At 38.4% G+C, this 20,238-nt stretch overlaps 1 protein-coding gene across 2 annotated transcripts in view; it reads right to left on the minus strand.

Annotated features, from left to right (window-relative positions):
- The window catches only part of CDH13 (cadherin 13), a 1,255,388-nt gene that overhangs the window by 899,945 nt on the left and 335,205 nt on the right, over positions 1–20,238 (minus strand). The gene's annotated exons all lie outside the window — the stretch shown is intronic.

A 20,238-nucleotide genomic window follows, 5' to 3' on the forward strand; every position in this document is an offset into this window, starting at 1 on the left:
ATAGATAGATAGATAGATAGATAGATAGATAGATAGATAGATAGATATAGATGTGTGTAGTTTTTGTTGTTGTTATTGTTGTTGCTCTGGACTTGTAATTTCAGAAGTGGAAAAATGCCTGAGTAAAAAATCCCTTCCACTAATGGAGATTGGACAGCTAGGTGGTGCAGTGGACTGAAAGCCAGGCCTGCAATCAAGAAAGCATAAGTCCAAAACTGGCCTCAGATACTTACTAGCTGTGTGACCCTGGGCAAGTCAGTTTCCTCACCTGTAAAATGAGCTGGAAGAGGAATCTTTGCCAAGAAAATCTCAAATGGGGTGACAAAAAGGTGGACATGACTGAAACAATTGAACAATGAAAATGCAGATTAGAAAAGCATCTGTAATTTACAATCTTAAATAGTTGTTGGAACACTGAGAAGTTAAATGACTTAACCAAGGCTAAAACGCCAGAGTCAAAATTTGAACCTAGGTCTTCCTGACTCCAAGGTTGGCCCTTTACCCATTGCCTCATGTTGCTTCCATTTCAATATTGTTGATTATTTGACCTTATCACCTCCTCAAACTCTCCTCTTAAATCTCTAGTCTTATTTGTTGTCTAACATCTCCAGAAAGTAATTAAATCTCATTGTCTATACTTCTTCCCTATCCATTTCCTTCTGCACCCCTTACCCTCTGGTTTCCACCCCTACCACTCTACTAAAATTACTCTCAAACACTGCTAAAGTCCATGGTCTATTCCCAGTGCTCATCACCCTTGATCTTTCTGGAGCATTTGTTATTATTGACATATTTCCTCATCCTTTGGATTTTGTGACATGACTCTCTCCTGATTATGGTCTCATCTGCTTGATTTTTCTTTCTCATTCCCCTTTGCTGCTTTATTATTTTTCTTTAACTTTCAAAGAATGGCCCTCTTCTCCTTTCTCTATGGTGTGTCCCTTCTTGGTGTTATTGTGGAAGAAATGGACAGAATTTGTATGCTGAGTTTGAGAGAATATCTCCCCTGAAATAATAGCTTTAAAGGTCAAAAAAATGTAATTGGCAAAGTTGCTCAAGTAAAGATAAACTCTGTCTATTCTCTAAGGGATTTCCACTACTTTAGAACTCTGGTCCCACCTAGAGATTCTGATGAGATTAACTAGAGACATCCTGTTGTTGAGTACTCTGGGTCCACTCTTCATGACTTCTTTTAGGTTTGTTTGTTTGTTTGTTTTTCCTGCAAAGACACTGGAGTGGTTTGCCCTTTCCTTCTCCAGATCATTTTACAGATGAAGAACTGAGGCAAGCAGAGTTAAGTGACTTGCCTGGGGTCACACAGCTAGTAAGTGCCTGAGGCCAGATTTGAACTCAGAAAGATGAGTCTTCCTGACTCCAGGACCAGCACTCTATCCACTTCAGCACCTAACAAGGTCAAATGAGACTCACTACAGAGAAACAGCCTTATTGGCACAGAACTCCATCAGGACTCCAAAATTTAGAATCCTTCACCCCCTTCTCCACAATCACCTGACCATTAATCAACCTCCAAAATAAATAGCTGAGCATCCTCACCTGACAGTCTCCTTTTGCCACCTGCCCTAAAACTGCCCTCCATACCTGTATGTCTCCTTCTGCTCTGTGGACTTGCTAGCCATCTGGCAACTGCCCATCAGCTAAGGGTAATATTTTTTTTTAATCTTTTAGCCTTGCTTCTTGATTTATTGACCTCCAAGCAAAGGGATCTAGCTAGATAGGATGAATTTCCCTCTAGGAGGCCCTCTGGGCTTCAGAGTTCCCAAACATTATTATTCATTTCATATCACTGAAGGTGTCAATAAATTCAAAATCTATACCCCAAAACCTCTCACCATATCCCAGTGATATAGTTCTGTACATCTAACTGCCACAGTCCCAAACTGAATGCAGACCAACCATCCAAACCTGTTCCACTTTCCAAATTTCCTGTTTCTGTTAATAGCTCTACCATCCCCTCACTAACCAACCTTGATTACTCTGACAGATCAAAGACACTTTCTTCTTTCTCAAGCTCAACATCTAATCAATCAGGTGCCATATCTTGTCAATTCTACCTTCATAGCCAGAGTTCTTCCTTTGTCCAAATGAACTCTCAAAGAGTGTCTATATAGATGTCATGTCTGTGAACTTGGACCAGGAAAGCAAAATTATATCTTTATTTTTACTAACCTCTAATTTAAATTTATTGTTTCCTTCAATCATGAAATTTTAAAAATAGCATTATTTTCTGAAAGGGTGTCATGCAAAAAAAATTAAGAACCTTTTCTCTAAAGTAGCTTTAAAATATATTTTTTCTTTACTCTTATTGTTATTACTTTAATGCTGGCCTTCACCTCTCATTTGTGCTGTTTATAATATTCTTCTAAATGTTTTCCCGATGTCCTTTCTCTTGCCTTGTCCTGTGAATTATTCACACAGCCCTCAAAACAGTTTTTTGAATGCACAATTTTGACCACAACATTCCCTTGCTAAAAAAAAAAAAAATTGACACCTCATTGCCTCTAGAGCAAGGGAGCAACTCCTTAACTTTATGTATACAATGATGTATTTGTGGTCTTGCTCCTATAGGAGCAAGAGGTGCTTTTCTTCCCCTCTCCCCTTCCTTATTCTCTCCTCACCTTTACCCTCTCCCTGTTCTTTCCCCCTTCTCCCTCTCTCCTTTTCTCTCCCTCCTCTCCCCATCCCCTCCTCTAAGTAGCAAAGTGCCAAAGTGATTAAAAGGCTGGACCTTGAGTGCTAAAGATCTGAGTGCAAATCCACCTTCAGATATTTCTAGATATGTGATCCTAGGCAAGTCATTTAACTTTCTGCCTCAGTTTCCTTCAATTATAGAATTTTTAAAAATAACATTATACTGAAAGATTTTCATAAGCTTCAATAGATTGCCAAAGGAGTCCATGACACAAAAAAAAGTATTATACCCATCTGCAAAATGGGTATAATAATAGTACCTCCCAGGGTTGTTGTGAGGACAACATGAGATAATATTTGTAATGTTTTGTTAATTTTAAAGTGCCATATAAATTCTAACTATTAATGTTTTCTTCCTCTCTTCCTTGTCCTCTCCCTCCATTTTTCTCCTCTCTAAAGTAATGCACTATAAGAAAGGGAATGTAATGGGGAGTGGATTGAGCTGCAAAGTCAGAAAGTCCTGGGTTTATGTTCTGCCTCTGACACTTAGTGGAGGTGAGATCCTGGGTACATCACAATGCACTTAACCTTCAATTTTGTGGTCCACTCTAAAACTATAAGTTGCAAAGCAATTGCAGGTCTGCATTGGTTGAAGAAGTTCCCTGTTAGCTTTACCTCATATTCCATGAACCCATTGTCAAAAGAACAAGAAGTTTTATTAACGGCCTGGGCAGGCTGGACATCCCACATGTGAGAGCACATGTGTCAACAGATACACACCTTTTTATTCCCTATTCTTGATTCGAATTTTTCTCCCATATTTCCCCATTTGCTGGGTACCATAGAGGTTATAACCTATCTGAAGCACCTGATTTCACCACATGAGCCCCACCCTGTTTACATCTCCCACTCCCCAACAAACTCTTGCCATTATTTACTTTTGCCCTTATTTGGGTATGCCCACACCACTTTTGCTTGGGATGCAGGTGTGTTAATCTAAACCTAACCTCAGAACCTGTTTCCACTGTTTAGTCTATTCACCCAACTTTACTTTATGGCTTCCTTTGTTCAACTTCCACCTAGCCCTTAGGTGGAATTTTTTGTGGAAATGAAAACTAGCTATTTTTCACATTTCCTCCCAGTTTAAACTGATTCCAATGTTGTCACATAGGTGTCCACCCCTGATTGAGTGATATTCAGAAGCAACATCCCCAATCATATTTTCCACAACTTGCTGGAGGGAGATCCTGGGTACATCCCAACACACTTAACCTTCCACGTCTTGGTCAACTCTTAAACTATAAGTTGCAGAGCAATTGCAAATCTGCATTGGTAGAAGGAGTTCCCTGACTGAGAGTTCCTTCAGCCAATGTAATCAGAGGTCTGGACCAAATAATAATGTTCTCAAATAGGATGGCCCATAATGCTAGCTCACAGTTTACTTCTTTGCCATGACAGTGAAATCCACTATTAAGATAAATGTTCTGACACTAATTTAAATAACAAAGTGAAGTTGCATGGAAAGAAATAGGAAAGAGTAAAGAATGCTAGTATTCTAAGAAGTGATTTAACTCCACAGTACAAGTTGGGGTTTTACTCTGGTTGTACTTTCAGGTTAAAAGGTAGAAGTCCAATTTCCTGACTGTTTTCAGTGTTCAAGCTTATTAGAGAATGAAAGTCTTATTCTTGGATTTCTCTACAAAATTTCCATAAATGACTAAGATTGTTAAATAAATCTGCTTTAAAATACTGGGTATTATACAAAGAAAAGGCCCCTACAAACAGGTATTTGAATGAATCTAGACAATTTATATCAAATAACCTTGACATTTTGGTATGTCTGGCACTGCCAGTTAGGGCACAATCTGCTCTGTGGCAAAGAAAATGGAAATATTCTAGGTTTTTATTTTTCACAAAATGAGTGTTAAGGGAAGATATATGCATTGTCACACTTTGCTGGTACAAAACATAAGAATAATAGGCTTCCCTAACTCAAATAAGACCCTAAAGCTAAAGAAAAGATTGCACCCCCTGCTCATACTCTTTTTCCTTCCTTCTTCCTCACAAATAAGTTTTGACTTTCCCACTTAGAATGAAAGTTCTTTGAGGGCAGGGACTGTATTACTTAATTTTATTCATATCCCTGTGCTTAGCACAGTACTTTTCACAAAAGGTGCTGAATAAAAGCTTTTTCATTTCATTAACTTCCTTTCATTTCACCTTTCCTTCATCGACTCACTCAACCTTCAGTTCTTTCATGCTTTCCATTTTCCAAGGAAGACCTAGAGGCTGTTGTGGGGTAAATGAAAGAGCACTGGAATTGAAGTTGGAAGTATCAATAAACATGTATTAACTTAAAGTGCTGGATCTAGAGTTAAAAGACTCACATTCCTGAGTTTAAATCTGGCCTCAGAGACTTACTAGTTGTGTGACCCTGGGCAAGTCACTTAGCCCTGCTTACCTCAGTTTCCTCATCTGTCAAAATGAGCTGGAGAAGGAAATAGCAAAACACTCTAGTATCAAAATCTCAAATGGGGTCACAGAGAGTTGGACCAGACTGAAAGAACTAAACAACAACAAAAATATGCTAAGTATAGTGCTAGTCACTGGGGATATCAAAAACAAAAATGAAACAGTCCTTGCCCTCAGGGAGCTTCAATGGGAGGAGAAAACAATGGTTATGATTCCTGGCTTTGTCATTTTGAGCTTTGTGACCTTGGCCAACTCACTTACCTTATCTACAAAGCAAGAGAAATAATCATTGTTCATCCTACATCACAGGAGAAAATGAAATCATTTACGTAAAATATTTTATAAACAATGAAAAATAAGGCTAGTGGAGGAGATGGAATTCCTGCTGAGCTATTTAAAAACCAAAAGATGTTTCTGTTAAAGTGCTGTACTTAATATGTTTGGAAAACTCAACAGTGGCCACTGGATTAGAAGAGATCTGTTTACATCCCAATCTTAAAGATAATCAATACCAAAGAATAATCAAATTACATAACAATTGTATTTCATTCATATGCCAGCAAGATTATGCTTAAGACTCTGCAAGTTTAAATTTTAGCATTATGTGATCTGAGAATTATCAGAATAGCAGGCTGGTTTTCAAAGAGGCAGAGGAACTAGAGACCAAATTGCCAACACTCACTGAATTATGGAGAAAGTAAAGTAGTTCCAGAAAAAAAAAATATCTACTTCTGCTTCATTGACTACACTAAAGTCTTTGACTGTGTGGATCACAACAAAATGTGATGAGTCCTCAAAGAGATGAGAGTACCAGATCATCTTACTTGTCTCTTGAGGAACCTGTATTCAGGTCAAGAAGCAACAGCTAAAACTGAACATGGAACCACAGATAGGTTTAAAATTGGAAAAGGAATGCAACAAGGCTGTATATTTTCCCCTTACTTATTTAACTTCTATGCAGAGAACATCATGTGAAATGCCAGACTGGATGAATTAGGGTTACTAGGAGAAATGTCAACAATCTCAGATGTATAGGCAATACCACTTTTTGATAGCAGAAAGTGAAGAATAATTAAGAAACCTCTTGATGAAGATGAAATAAGAAAGTATAAAAAACATCTTGAAGCTTAACATAGGAAAAAAAAACCCTAAGATCTTGGCAACTGGTCCCATTAATTCCTAGCAAATAGAGGGAGAAGAAATGGAAGCAGTCAGATTTTATATTCTTGGGCTCAAAGATCACTGCTGGCAGGGGCAGCTAGGTGGAACAGTGGATAGAGCAATGGGCCCTGGAGTCAGGAGGACCTGAGTTCAAATATGGCCTTGGATACTTACTAGCTATGTGACCCTGGGCAAGTCACTTACCCCTGATTGCCTCAAATTAAAAAAATAAACAAAAAGATCTCTGCAGGAAGCAACTGCAGCCATGAAATTAAAAGATTCTTGATCCTTGGAAGGAAAGTTATGGCAAATCTGGACAGCATACTAAAAACCAGAGACCTTACCTTGTCAACAAAAGTTCATATAATCAAAGTTATGTTTTTTCTAATAGCAATGTATGGTTGCAAGAGTTGGAATATAAAGAAAAGCTAAGCACTATAGAATCGACACTTTTGAATTCTGGTTCTGGAAAAGACTTGGACAGCAAAAAAATAAAATCAACCAATACTTAGAAAAATTAATTTAGACTATTTACTGGGAGGTCAAATAATGAAGCTGAACCTTAAATATTCTGGCCATATAATAAGAAGACAGGACTCACTGGAAAAGACTGATGTTAGAAAAGATTGAAGGCAAAAGGAAGAAGGGGACAGCAGAGGATGAGGTGGATGGATAATATCATGGAAACAACAAACATGAACTTGGACAGACCTCAAGAAATAGTTGAGGATAGAAGGGCCTGGCATGCTATGGGATCATGAAGTGTTAAACATAACTAAACTACAGAGCAACAACCAATAACAGAGGACTATTTAAATATTACAATACTTAACAAGATATATGATTTGACCGATGCATTTTCTGTGTATTGACACAGCCATATCATAACCTATCCATGAATCAATAGTCTTTAAAAGTTTCTGTGACTGAAATATTTATCACTCTTCAGTGAACAAATGAATTTGCAATGAAATTGACTGAATTTGGTTGTTGAATGATACTAATACAATCTACCACGGAGGCCTTATTTGAAACTTTCCCAATATGGTAAGACCTGCCAAAATTTTTGCTATACTAGCACAAGTTTGTGAACCCAGGGACACCAAAGCATGACAATGAAGCATAAAACTTTTGCAGAGTTTATGAAGGACACTTGGCATAACCAGAAAAATGATAGACCTAGAGTCAAGAAAATCCTTGTTTCAAATCCCATCTCTGAAACTGACAAGCTGAGTTAACCATAGGCAAATCTCTAACCTTGCTAAGCCTCACATTCCTCCTCTATAAAACTGGAATAAAACAATTTTAGAGTCAGGATGGACCTTAATGGACACCTTGTTTAATTTATGATTAAAAGAAATCTCCACTATTATATTTAATAAAGAGTCATCCAATTAATCAATTAACAAATAATTATTTATTGATCACTCTGTGTCAGGCACTATTCTAAGTGTTGGGAATATGGATACAATGAATGAAGCAATCCATATATACACACATAAAGCACTTATAACAGGGAAGATGAGGATATATATAAGTAAAAGCAGAAAAATATCAAAGAATAAATATAAATTAATGCAACACAGTTAAATACAAAGTAGTCTGGACAGGGAGGGTATGAGTAGTTGAGGGAATGAGGAAAGGATTCATATAGAAGTGATACTTGAGCTGCCTCTGTCAAAGGCCTTTGAAGAGGGAGAAATTACCACCTTCAGAGGCAGTCCATTCCACAGCTGGGACAGTTTTTATTAATTGTTCAAAGTTTGTTGGTTTTTGTTTGTTGTTTGTTTTTGTCTTTTTCTGACATCAAATCAAAATTTGCCTTCCTGAAACCTCCTCTCATTGTTCCTTATTCTTCTCTCTGGGGCTGGGCAGAACAAGACTATTTGGTCTTCCACAGTAAAGCCTTGAAAATACTTGAAGACAGAGGAAGCTGGCCTTCCTCTCCCTTGTCTCTTCTTCTGCAGACTAAATGTCTCAGTTCCTTGAACCTGATATCACTGTAGTATCTACTACATAGGTACTTGTTGTGAGATTCAAATGTGTATAAAGGAGGTGGTAAATCTTCAAGGCTAGATAAATAACGTGATTTTATATTTTGAGTAAGAATACAAAATCTAGAACTAGTGATTTTGTATGTATTTTGTACAACTACTCCTAGGACAAGCTGCAAATGATACATCTTAAAAATGAGCTTTTAAGTCAAGACAATAAATTAGATGGAGAACCTGGGTGTGAGGGGAAGAAGCAAAGTGGTAGCTGTGCCTGGATGTCTCCTGGCAGTGTGGTATAGTGGCAAAGGACACTGAACTTGGACCCAGGAAGACTTGGGTTCAAATCTTGTCTCAGATTCTAACTGCCTGTATAACTTTAGGCAAGTGTCTCGAACTCTCTGTGCCTTGTTTTCTTTATTTGTAAAATGAGAGCAGCAGATTTGATGGCCTTTAAAGTCACTCCCTGAGACTATATGAGTCTATGCTTCTATGGTCACCTAGGTGATATCCCTTTAGAAAGAAGACCATCTGGTAGCTTACTCCTTTAACTTTTCTTGTTTCTTGTTATGTAAGCTCTAAGTTCTGTTATTTCTGTTTTGCACTAGGACAAATAACCTGCCCTTAATTATCCCTCAGAAGTAGATAGTTATTGTTGAGGGATGATGGGGAGCATAAGTAGAAGGGAGAGAAAAAAACATACCATGTTTACAAATTACAATGTTAGAAGGCAGAGTATTATGATAGGTGTAGAAGAGAGGCAAGAGAAAGATGGAGAAGCATCTATTAAATATGATCATATTGATTTCTATGAAAGGAGACATCTATGGTTGTACTGAGAGCTGTTCCATATGTACAGACAAGCAGATCAACACGACAATTCAGAAAGAAAAAAAAAGGTACTGAATTTCAGTCAAATGAGTAAAGACATATAGGGTAAAAAAAAAAAAGGAATCAGTTCTCAAATATAGAACCAAACATTGTGGACTGAAGGCCATGCTAAGGCTACTGGTCTGATTTGTCCATCGTATACAATCTAGAGTAAAAGTCCCTAAGTCTCTTGGTCTTAGCTGAGATTTCCATGATTGAGTCAGGGTGACCTATGGAAAGGGCAGACTCAGCTCAACTTGGCCATTCCAGAATCAGATTTGTGTATCACAGCTGGGAATAGAGCAGCATTGGAGAATAGAAGAGCCCTAAAACACTCTCTTGATTCTCTAACTGCCGACAGGTCATCTCTACCTGGACATCCCATTGGTACATCAAGTCATAGCCTCTGCAAAACCTACTTTATCATCTTTTCCCAAAATCCTCACCTCACTTCTGACTGAACTGATTCTGTCAGTGGAACCATCAACCATGAAAGCAATCTTCCATGTTTATAGTCTTGGGGTTATCTTCGACATTTCTCACTTCCTTACATTGGATATCTGACCAGTTACCAAATATTTTTTATTCTATTTCTTTAAAATCTCTTTGCTTTATCCCTCAAATATCCTAACTTTCCAGTTTTTCAGTTTCCATGACTTACTTCTCCACAATACTTCAGCTACACAAAGAGACAATCATATCTTTGATTTTCCCATCAACCATTACTATTCTGCTTTCATATTCATAAACTCCTAAATTTCTTTATTTGGTAATAATCATTCATTATTCCATCTTTCTCTATACCTTACAACCTTTAACTCTCTGTAGCTGCATTCTAAACTTTATAACTAAGTTGTTTCCCCACCTATCACCACTGCATTGACTGCATTCTTCTCCCTTCCTCATTTTGATCCACTGGTGAACCAATTCAACTCTATTCTACTCTCTATCTACAAATAACTTGCCCCCTTGTCCTTTCACCAGTTAAGCCTAGTCAAATCCTAACCCAGGATTATTCCCTTTATTTGATTCATTCACTCTTATTCATATGCAACTGTATGGAGGAGGAGAAAATCACAAAACCATGCTGACTGGTTCTACTACAATTGTGTTATCTAATCTTAACTGGGTCCTCAATGAAGTACGTAAGTTATTCTCTTGAATTGATTTTCTCTTCCACTCTCCACAGTGACTATTCTAAATCTTTTCTTTCCTCAAACCTTCTACATCATTTCCTATGCCTACTCTCTCTTCTAAGGAGTCTTATATTATATTTTACTAAAAAGGTGAAATCATTTGGTGAGTTTCCTTTCCTCTCCACCTCATCTCACATCACTCAGACATCTTTACCCAACCATATCCTCCTTTATTCTGGTCTCTGAGTAAGAGGTGTCCCTTCAATTTGACAAGGCTAACACTTCTACATGTACCCTTGATCTCATCCCATCTCATCCCTTCCTATTTTCTTCAGCTGATTGCCTGCACTATCATCCATACTTTCTCTTATCTTCAGTCTCTCCCTATTTACTGGTTCTCTCTCTTTTGCTTATAAACCTGCTATCTACAGTCATTTGCCTGCAATCATCACTCTTCTTAGCTAACCTCCTGGAAAAGCTATTTATACTTCATAAACCTACTTCTTCACTTCTCAATCCTGTGAAATCTGGCTTACTACCTCATAATTCAACTGAAATGCTCTCTCTGCAAAGTTATTAATAACCTCTTAAGTTCGGTATTTTCTCAGTACTCAACCTTCTTGACCTTTCTGCAGCATTTGACACTTCTGATCAACTTCTCCTAATGGATACTCTCTCCTTTCTAATTTTTTGTAATATTACTCTCTCCTCATTTTTCCCTGATTTCCCTGATAGCTCCTTAGTCTCCTTTGCTGGTTGGTTATCCATGCTATGTCCACTAACCATGCATATCCCTTAAGACCCTTTACTAGGTCCCCTTTTCTTGACTTTTTTCTTGACTTTGATCTCATCAGCAATCGAAACTCATGATTTCAATTATCATCTCTATGAAAATTCCCTGATCTATATGTTTAGCTCCTGTCTCTTTCCTGAGCTAGTCTTGAATCCTCAGCTGCCTTTTGGACACTTTGAACTGGATGTCCCACAGGCTTTTCAAATAAACATGTCCAAAACTGAAATCATTGTCTTTCTCTCACCATTCAGCCTTCCCTTTTCCCCAGTTTTTCTATATTACTGGACACCATCATCATCCCAATCACCTAACCTCACAACCTCATCTATTCACTATCACTCATTCCATATATCCCCTCTGTTATTGAAACTTACTATTTCTACTTTTCACAAGATCTTTCATGTATGTCTCTTTCTCAGCATTCACACAACCATCACCCTAGTATAGGACCTTATTACCTTTCACCTGTATTTTTGTAATAACCTTTTAAATAGTTTCTCTGCCTGAAATCTCTCCCAACTTCAGTCCAACCAACACTTGGGGCCAAAGTGATTTTTCAGAACCATAGATAAGTTTGATTATCTTCCCTCTACCCCCATTCCTCCACCTCCCACACACATCCTATATATAATCCAATAGCTCTGTCATCTCCACGGTACAATATAAAGTCTGCCATTTTATAGTTACAGCTTTTCATAACCTGGCCCTTTCATACCATTCCAATCTTCTTATACTTTACTCTCTTCCACACATCTATGGTACAACTACACTGACCTACTTATAGCTCCTCAAATTAATGCTCCAACTCTCAGTCCTCCCAACTGCTAGTACCTTCCCCTCTGAGATTAATTTTCATCTATTCCCTATATGCCTTGCCTGTAACTCATTCTTTACATGTTGATCCCCCCATTAGAATGTTTGCTTCTTGAGGACAGGAACTGCTGTTTGTCTTTCTTTGTATCTTTAGTACTTAGCATGGTAACTGGCACATAGTAAATACTCAATAAATGATTTTGATTAACTCTTTTCCTCTCTATTCATGATCATTAGCCTAGAACAGTCTCTCACTACCACCTGTCTGAATTCTTTCAATAACTTTCTTTTTCTAACACACTTTCCCACTTCTAACTCTTTCACATTTTTTTGTTTTTTAAATATAGATTTGGCTAGGTCATACTTCTGCTTAAAAATCTTTAGTAGCTCATTGCCTATTACCTGCAAAACAAGATTCAAATTTCCTTGGCTAGGATTCAAGGCTGTTCGCAATATGCTATTATTTTACCTTCCCAGCCTTATCTCATATTAATGATGGCCCTTTATCCTCACTATATTCTAGCCAACTATTCATGAAAGTTCCGTAATTGGCAATGGACTTCTGCTTTAGAGCTTACATAGAACTGATTTTTGATTTATTATTTTTCATATTGTATTGCTGATTTTTGTCTGATATTTTTATACTACTAACATGTTCCAGTACCATCCCCTTCCATATGTGAACAAACCATTATAATTACTGAATCTCATTGTGTATGCAACATTCTATGCCTGTAGTCCACAGAATCTCTACCAGGATCATAGATTTAGAACTAGAAGAGAACTTAGAGATCATCAAATACTAATACTAATTAATAACATTTTCTTAACATTAATAATTAATAATAACTAACCTTTATATAGCATTTACTATGTGCCAGGCACTCTGCTAAGCTCTTTACAATTATTCTATTTGATCCTTACAACAACTTTTAGGGGTAGTTGTTATTATTATCCCCATTTTATAGATGAGGAAACTGAAATAGATGTTAAGTGACTTGCCCAACATCATACAACTGGTGAACGTCTGAGACCAGTTTTGAACTTGTCTTCCTGACTCCAGGTCCAATGCCTTATCCACTGTGCCACCTTGCTAACTATTATTTTATGGGTGAATAAACCAAGAACCAGAGAGGTTGTGACCTACCTAAGATGCCAACATAGTTCCTATGACTCCAAATCCAGAATTCTTCCCTTTGTAGTAAAGTAGAAGTCTCATATAATCTTTTGTTTTTACCTCCATGATGTATTCATAATTTATTTTTGTGTATTACAATTATCTATTATCATATTTAATTTCACCACCTATTGGATTCTGTCAATTCCCATGTGGACACTCTACTGAGTCATTTCTTTGACTGAGTCATTGTCTTTCTCCTATATCGAAAAGGAATATAACATTCCTGGCATAACCCTGATAGTTGAAATGCTTCCCTTTCTCAAGACCCAACCTGAGTGCCAGCAGGAGGCAGTATGGTAAAGTAGACAAAGTGCTATATTAGGAATCAGAAAGACCTAGTTTTAAATTCTACCCCCAGCCCCTCTCTGAGCTTCAATTTCATGTAAAATGAAGGTCTTAGACTTGATGACCCCTACGGTTCCTCCCTACTCTCGAAGTAGGATCTCATGATCCTAGACTTCCCCGATGTCTTCTAACAACAGAAAAAGATTTCTCCCACCCCAGCTGCTTGTATCTCTTGATTTAACTGCTCCTAGATGCTCATCATGTTTTATTTGTTTGTATATAGCTCAGAAATTCTTATGAAGTTATCAGCTCTTTGAGGACAGAAACTATGGCATTTTTCACCTTTGGATCCTTGGCACTCATTGCAGGTATATGACAGGCACTTATTATGTATTTCTTAAATTAAATCGACTCATGGACATTTCTGAGAACTGTCACAGTTACAGATGCATTTTGTGGAGTCTTGGGCTCCACTGTACTGTGGATAATGAAGCTCAACTGATGCCAGGTGATACGAATGACTGTGACAGCTTCTGGGCTTCCTCCAGGTAAACTTCAGATGGCATACTCTCTCAAGGTGGCTTTTCTTTGGGCAGAATTTATATTCTTCATCCTTAGCTCTCTCAGGAGAGGTCGGTGGAACATTTTGCAGTTTGATAAGGACAGTGGGTATAGACTGATTTGCAGTTTTGAGAAGCATGTGGTTCCCAGACACAGCTGATTCTGCTGGCAAAGGTTCTCCACTTTCATTTTATGGACGGCATAAAACAAGGTGGGGAGAAACTAGAGGCAGAGACAACAGACTGGACACTATTAGAACAATCCATGTGAGAGGGAAATAAGGACCTAAGCCAGGGTTCTGGTCTTGGAAGTAGGGAGAAGCATATGAATGAAAAAGATATTACAGTTTAAATAGGGATGGCTTTACAAGTGATTAGAAAGAAGTAGAGGGGTGAGAAATTGCGAGGCTTAAGTCAAGGAGATGTTACGGTTTGGAGTCTTGATGACTGGGAGCCAGGTGATGGTAATTAATTCTTTAGTGCTCCCATTGGAGCTGTGGTTGTTGGGACTTTTGTTTTTGTTTGTTTTGTGCCTATTATGCTCCTATGGGACACAGACATAGCAAAATGGATTGAGAGCTGTCCTTGAAGTCAAGACAACCTGGGTTCAAATCCCATCTCTGATCCATACTGGCTATGTGACTCTGGTCAAGTCACTTAATCTCTCAGTTCTCTAGGCAACTGAAACTAACAGTTGCAGAGAAGGTGCTAACCTGTATTAGAAAAGAGAGTTTCTTCATCTGGGAATATTCTACATCAATGAAATCACAGGGCTAGTCATTATCCTTGTATTTGTCCTAAGATAACAAAGGTCTTAAAGAAGTTCGCATACCCAAATCAAGGAACAGAAGAAAGATATAGCAGGATAACAAATAATAAGGGGACATGTGAAGAATCAAATAATAATAGATTGACATTTATAGAGCACTTTAATGTTTGCATAGTACTTTACATGTTTTCTCGTTTTACATATTTGAATAAGCAAGATGATTAAACATACTGCAATCTTTCTACGAAAGATGTGGTGAAGAGAAGACCAGCTTTGGAGTCAGGAATACCTGGTTTTGAGTCCTGCCTCTCCCATATACTGTGTTTCTGTGCACTTGACACTTCGCCTCTTAGTGCCTCAGGCAACTCTGTTAAACTCAAGTCACAGAAGAGTTGCCCGTCTGTATTGATAACAGGGAGTTTTCTCACCTAGGATTTTTCTATACCAAAGAAATCACAGGTTCAGTTCCTATCCCTGTTCCTATGTACCTGTCTTGTATATAGCAGCAATTTAGAGGATAGATTTGGAGAAAGATTCCCACTAGATTTTAAATCAGAGTATATCTAAATTCAAATCCTGGTTTTGCTATTCATTACCTTGTGACTCTGAACAAGTCATTTCATGATGTTGAATATCACTTTCTTATCAATAAAATGAGATGGACAGCCTAGATAAGCTTTCGGGTCTCTTCCCCATCTTCATCCATTATCATATGCTCTAATACATGTCAGTCATATTAAAGACCTGCTTATCCCATGCTTCATCTGGGTACCATTTGACAAAATATTTCCAAGCCCCAGGTCCTCTTTGCCTAGCTCCAAATCCAGGACTGTGAGTGTTCAGAAAAGATATTAATACCATTTAATGAGCTCGATTTGAGGGAGTCGGGAGAACAAAAGAAGAAATAGAAATCAGATTTCAGTCATACCTGATTGGTACTAGGCAGGCATTTAGTTTGCAAGCAATCCACAGTCCACCCCTAAGCACCTATTTTTACCGTCATCTGCAGATAATCCACATTGCTACTCTAGTTAAAGATTCCCAACATCAGTGCTTCTGTGATGACCTCCTGTGATTTTGGCTCTCACAGGAAGACTCGCTTTTCTATCTAAATTAGTCTTCTTTTATCCTGTGCAGTTTTATCTAAGCTATTGCCTCCTGACTTTCCCACAGGACTTAATCTTCAGTCTTGACATTCATTCAGGTAACTGAATTTGACCTTGAATTAGAATTATTATCAGGAACAAAATAGTTTTCCTTCCTGTGTTCTTTAAAGGTTGATAGTTTCTTTTCTTGTCCACAGACAAACAGGCACAGACACACACTAGTGTCACAAAGCCACAAGGATGTCCTCTTTTCTTCTAGTTTATCCTTGTACTCTTGGGTAGGACTGAATTCTTTTTTTCCTTCCTCCCTCCTTCTCTCTCCCTGTCTCCTTTTCTCTTTCCTTACTTCCTTCTCTCCTCTCTCCCCTCTTTCTTCTTTCTTTTCTCACCTTTTTCATTCCTTTCTTCCTTCTTTATTTCCTTCCTTTCTTAAACATTTAAAAAGTACCTGTGTACAAAGGCCATGTGAGGAAGGCTCTAGGGAAGCTGTGAAGAAGAATAAAATACTCCCTCAATCTTCATGAAATCCAATATATTTTGAATAGGTGAGACAAAGTCTAAAACATTCAATAGTCTCAGGGGTGGGGAACCTGTGGCCTCAAGGACACATGTGGCCCTCTAGGTGCTCAAATATGGCCCTTTGACTGAATCCAAACTTCACAGAACAAATCCAAATCTGGTTAATTTATCCTTGTATTCAAAATATTTAGAGTATTATATTCCCAACATACTATTGATTTCAATGAGAGTTGTAGTCTGGCACATAGCGGATAGAGTGTTAGTCTTTTTTTTTTTTTTGGTTGCACTTAAATCATTTATTTATTTATTTATTTATTTATTTATTGGCGATTGGGGTTAAGTGACTTGCCCAGGGTCACACAGCTAGTAAGTGTCAAGTGTTTGGTCTGAGGCCAGATTTGAAATGAGATTCTCCTTGACTCCAGGGCCAGTGCTCTATCCACTTGCCACCTAGCTGCCCCCATTTAATTTGTTTTTTGTTTTAAACATTTGCTTCCACAAGATTTTGAGTTCCAAATTTTTACCCCATCTCATCCCTCCCCCCACCCCAAGATGGTATGCATTCTAAATACCCCTTCCCCTAGTCTGCCTTCCCTTCTATCTCTTCCCCCCTTCTCTTATCCCCTTCCCCTTCAACTTTCCTATAGGGCAGGATGGATTTCAGTACCCCATTTCTTGTATTTCTTATTTCCCAGTTGCATGTGAAAACACTTTTTTAAACATGTGTTTTTAAAACTTTGGGTTCCAAATTTTCTCCCTTCCTCCCTCTCCACCCACCCTCATTGATAAGGCAAGCAACTAAATATAGGTTATATATGTGTAGTTATGCAAAACACTTCCATAGTAGACATGCTGTGAAAAACTAACTCTATTTCCCTTAATCCTATCCCGCCCCCTCATTTATTCTATTCTTTCTTTTGACCCTGTCCCTCCTCAGAAGTATTTGTTTTTGATTACTCCCTTTCCCAATCTGCCCTCCTCTCTATCATTCCCCTACTCTTTTGTCCCCTTCCCCCGCCTATTTTCCTGTAAGGTAAGACAGATTTCCACACCCAATTGAGTGTGTATGTTATTTCCTCCTTAATCAAATCATATGAGAATAAGATTCACTCATTCCCTCTCACCTTCCCCCATTTCCTCGCCACTGTAAGAGCCTTTTCTTTTCATTTTTTTTTGTGGGATAATTTACCCTGTTCTACCTCTCCCTTTCTCCTTCTGCTAGTGTATTCCTCTCTCACCCCTTAATTTTATTCTCCAGATATGACCCTTTCATTTTCAACTCACCCTGTGCCCTCTATCTGTCTATATCTATATATATATGTACATATAATTTTTTCCCCTCCAACTACCCTAACACTGACAAAGGCCTCATGAGTTACAAATGTCATCTTTCCATGCAGGAATGTAAACAGTTCAACCTTAAAAAGTCTCTTATGATTTTCTCTTTCCTGTTTACCTCTTCATGTTCCACTCGAGTCTTGTATTTGAAAATTGAATTTTCTATTCAACTCTGGTCTTTTCATCAAGAATGCTTGAAAGTCCTCTGTTTCACTTAATGACCATTTTTTTCCTCTGCAGGATTATACTCAGTTTTGCTGGGTAGGTGATTCTTGGTTGTAATCCTATCTCCTTTGCTCTCTGGAATATTATATTCCATGCCCTGCAGTCCCTTAATGTAGAAGCAGCTAAATCTTGTGTTATTCTGATTGTGTTTCCACAATACTTGAATTGTTTCTTTCTGGCTACTTGTAATATTTTCTCCTTGACCTGGGAAGTCTGGAATTTGGCTACAATATTCCTAGGAGTTTTCCTTTGGGGATCTCTTTCAGGAGGAGATCGATGGATTCTTTCCATTTCTATTTTGCCCTCTGGTTCTAAAATATCAGGGCAGTTTTCCTGGATAATTTCTTGAAAGATGATGTCTAGGCTCTTTTTTTAATCATGGCTTTCAGATAGTCCAATACTTTTTAAATTCTTGCTCCTGGATCTATTTTCCAGGTCAGTTGTTTTTCCAATGAGATATTTCACATGGTTTTCTAATTTTTCATTCTTTTGGATTTGCTTTACAATGTCTTGATTTCTCATAAAGTCACTAGCTTCCAATCACTCTATTCTAATTTTTAAGGAAGTGTTTTCTTCAGTAATCTTTTGGACTTCCTTTTCCATTTGGCCAATTTTGCTTTTTAGGGCATTCTTCTCTTCATTAGCTTTTTGGACCTCTTTTGCCATTTGGGTTAGGCTATTTTTTAAGGTGTTATTTTTTTCAGTATTTTTTTGGGTCTCCTTTAGCAAGCTGTTGACTTGTTTTTCATGATTTTCTTGCATCACTCTCAGTTTTTCCTCTACTTCTCTTATTTGCTTCTCAAAATCCCTTTTGAGCTCTTCCAAGTCTTGGGACTGATTCATATTTTTCTTGGAGGCTTTGGATGTAGGAGCTTTGACTTTGTTGTCTTCTTCTGGTTGTATGTTTTGATCTTCTTTGTCACCAAAGTAAGATAATATAGTCTGACTCTTTTTGCTCTGCTTACTCATGATCCCAGCCAATTACTTAAGTTTTAAACTCTTTGTTAAGGTAAAAGTCTACTTCCAATGAGAAGAGTGTACTGTCCCAAGCTTCAGGGGTTTGTACAGCTGTTTTCAGAGATACTTCTAGGGACCTGAAAAGTATCAGTTCTTCCAAGGTGCTATGATAAGGGGGTGAGGTATTTTCTCTCCACCACCACAACGAGCTCCACCACACCAGCATTCCTCCTCGCCCCAGGACTGCCCCTCAGAACTATGACTCAGATCCAAGCATGGGCAAACAAGAGATTCCTGCCTCAGCTCTGGCAAAGAGATCCTTGCAATCTCCCTCTGATCAGCCACTCGATTCCCCCTCAGTCTGTGGGCCAGAAGCTCAGGTAACAGTGGCTGCCCTGGGCCACGTTTGAGACTTGTGGCTGAGCCCTAGCTCCTCTCTCACCACAGTCACAGACTTTTCCCACTGACCTTCCACGTTGTCTTTGGCATTAGTGAAGTCTGGAAACCACCACAGCTGCCCACGATTCAGTCCTGTGAAGCCTGCTCCAGGGTCGCTGTGGCCTGTGCGCCCACACCAAACTGCGTTCCTCTCCCCGCCAACGCAATATACCTTTCCGATCAACCATCCAGTCTGTCTTTTCCTGGAAATTTGTTTCACTCTGTCTGTTTGTTGGTTCTGCTGCTTTAGAATTTGTTCAGAGCCATTTTTTTAGGTATTTGGAGGGGTTTAGGGGAGAGCTCAAGACAGTCACTGCTTTTCCTCCACCATCTTGGCTCCACCACCTAGAATGTTAGTCTTGAAGTTGGAAGACCTGGGTTTAAATTCTGTCTTTGACGCTTTTAAAATGTATGATCCCAGGCAAGTATCTTAACTTTAATGAGCAACAAGAAACTCTCTTAGACTGCTCTCACTCTGAATATCTCTCTAAGATGGTCATATATGGAAGAAATTCCCAGATAAATAAAATCTCATATTAATATATTCGTTCTTTACCTGGTTTTGATGCATATTTTCTTCCTAAGTGACATTAATGTTTCCCCCATCCTACTCCCCTGACCCAACATAGCCTCCTCCTTCCCAGTCCAGGTCTCTAAACTGTGGACTTATCAGAAATCAGGTTGTCCTCACCCTTTCATACTGTAGCACACACTCTCTCTCTCTCTCTCTCTCTCTCTCTCTCTCTCTCTTTCTGTCAGTATAGAAATTCTGCTAATACAGGGACTTTGTCTTTCTTCCCACAGTGAAGAGGTTAGGGAAGTTCAGTATCCATCCAGGGAAACTACCATCTGCTTTGCCAGTAGCCTCTTTGGATCCACAGAAATTTTCATATGACAAGACAATGTATCCTAAACGTCCTTGGTCCTCGTCAACCACGCTACAGCTGCATTATTAGAAACACCAGGTCCTGTTCTC

This window comes from Vombatus ursinus, unplaced genomic scaffold, assembly GCF_900497805.2.
Source record: "Vombatus ursinus unplaced genomic scaffold, bare-nosed wombat genome assembly UNPS02009062.1, whole genome shotgun sequence".
NCBI classification, from domain to species: Eukaryota; Metazoa; Chordata; class Mammalia; order Diprotodontia; family Vombatidae; genus Vombatus; species Vombatus ursinus.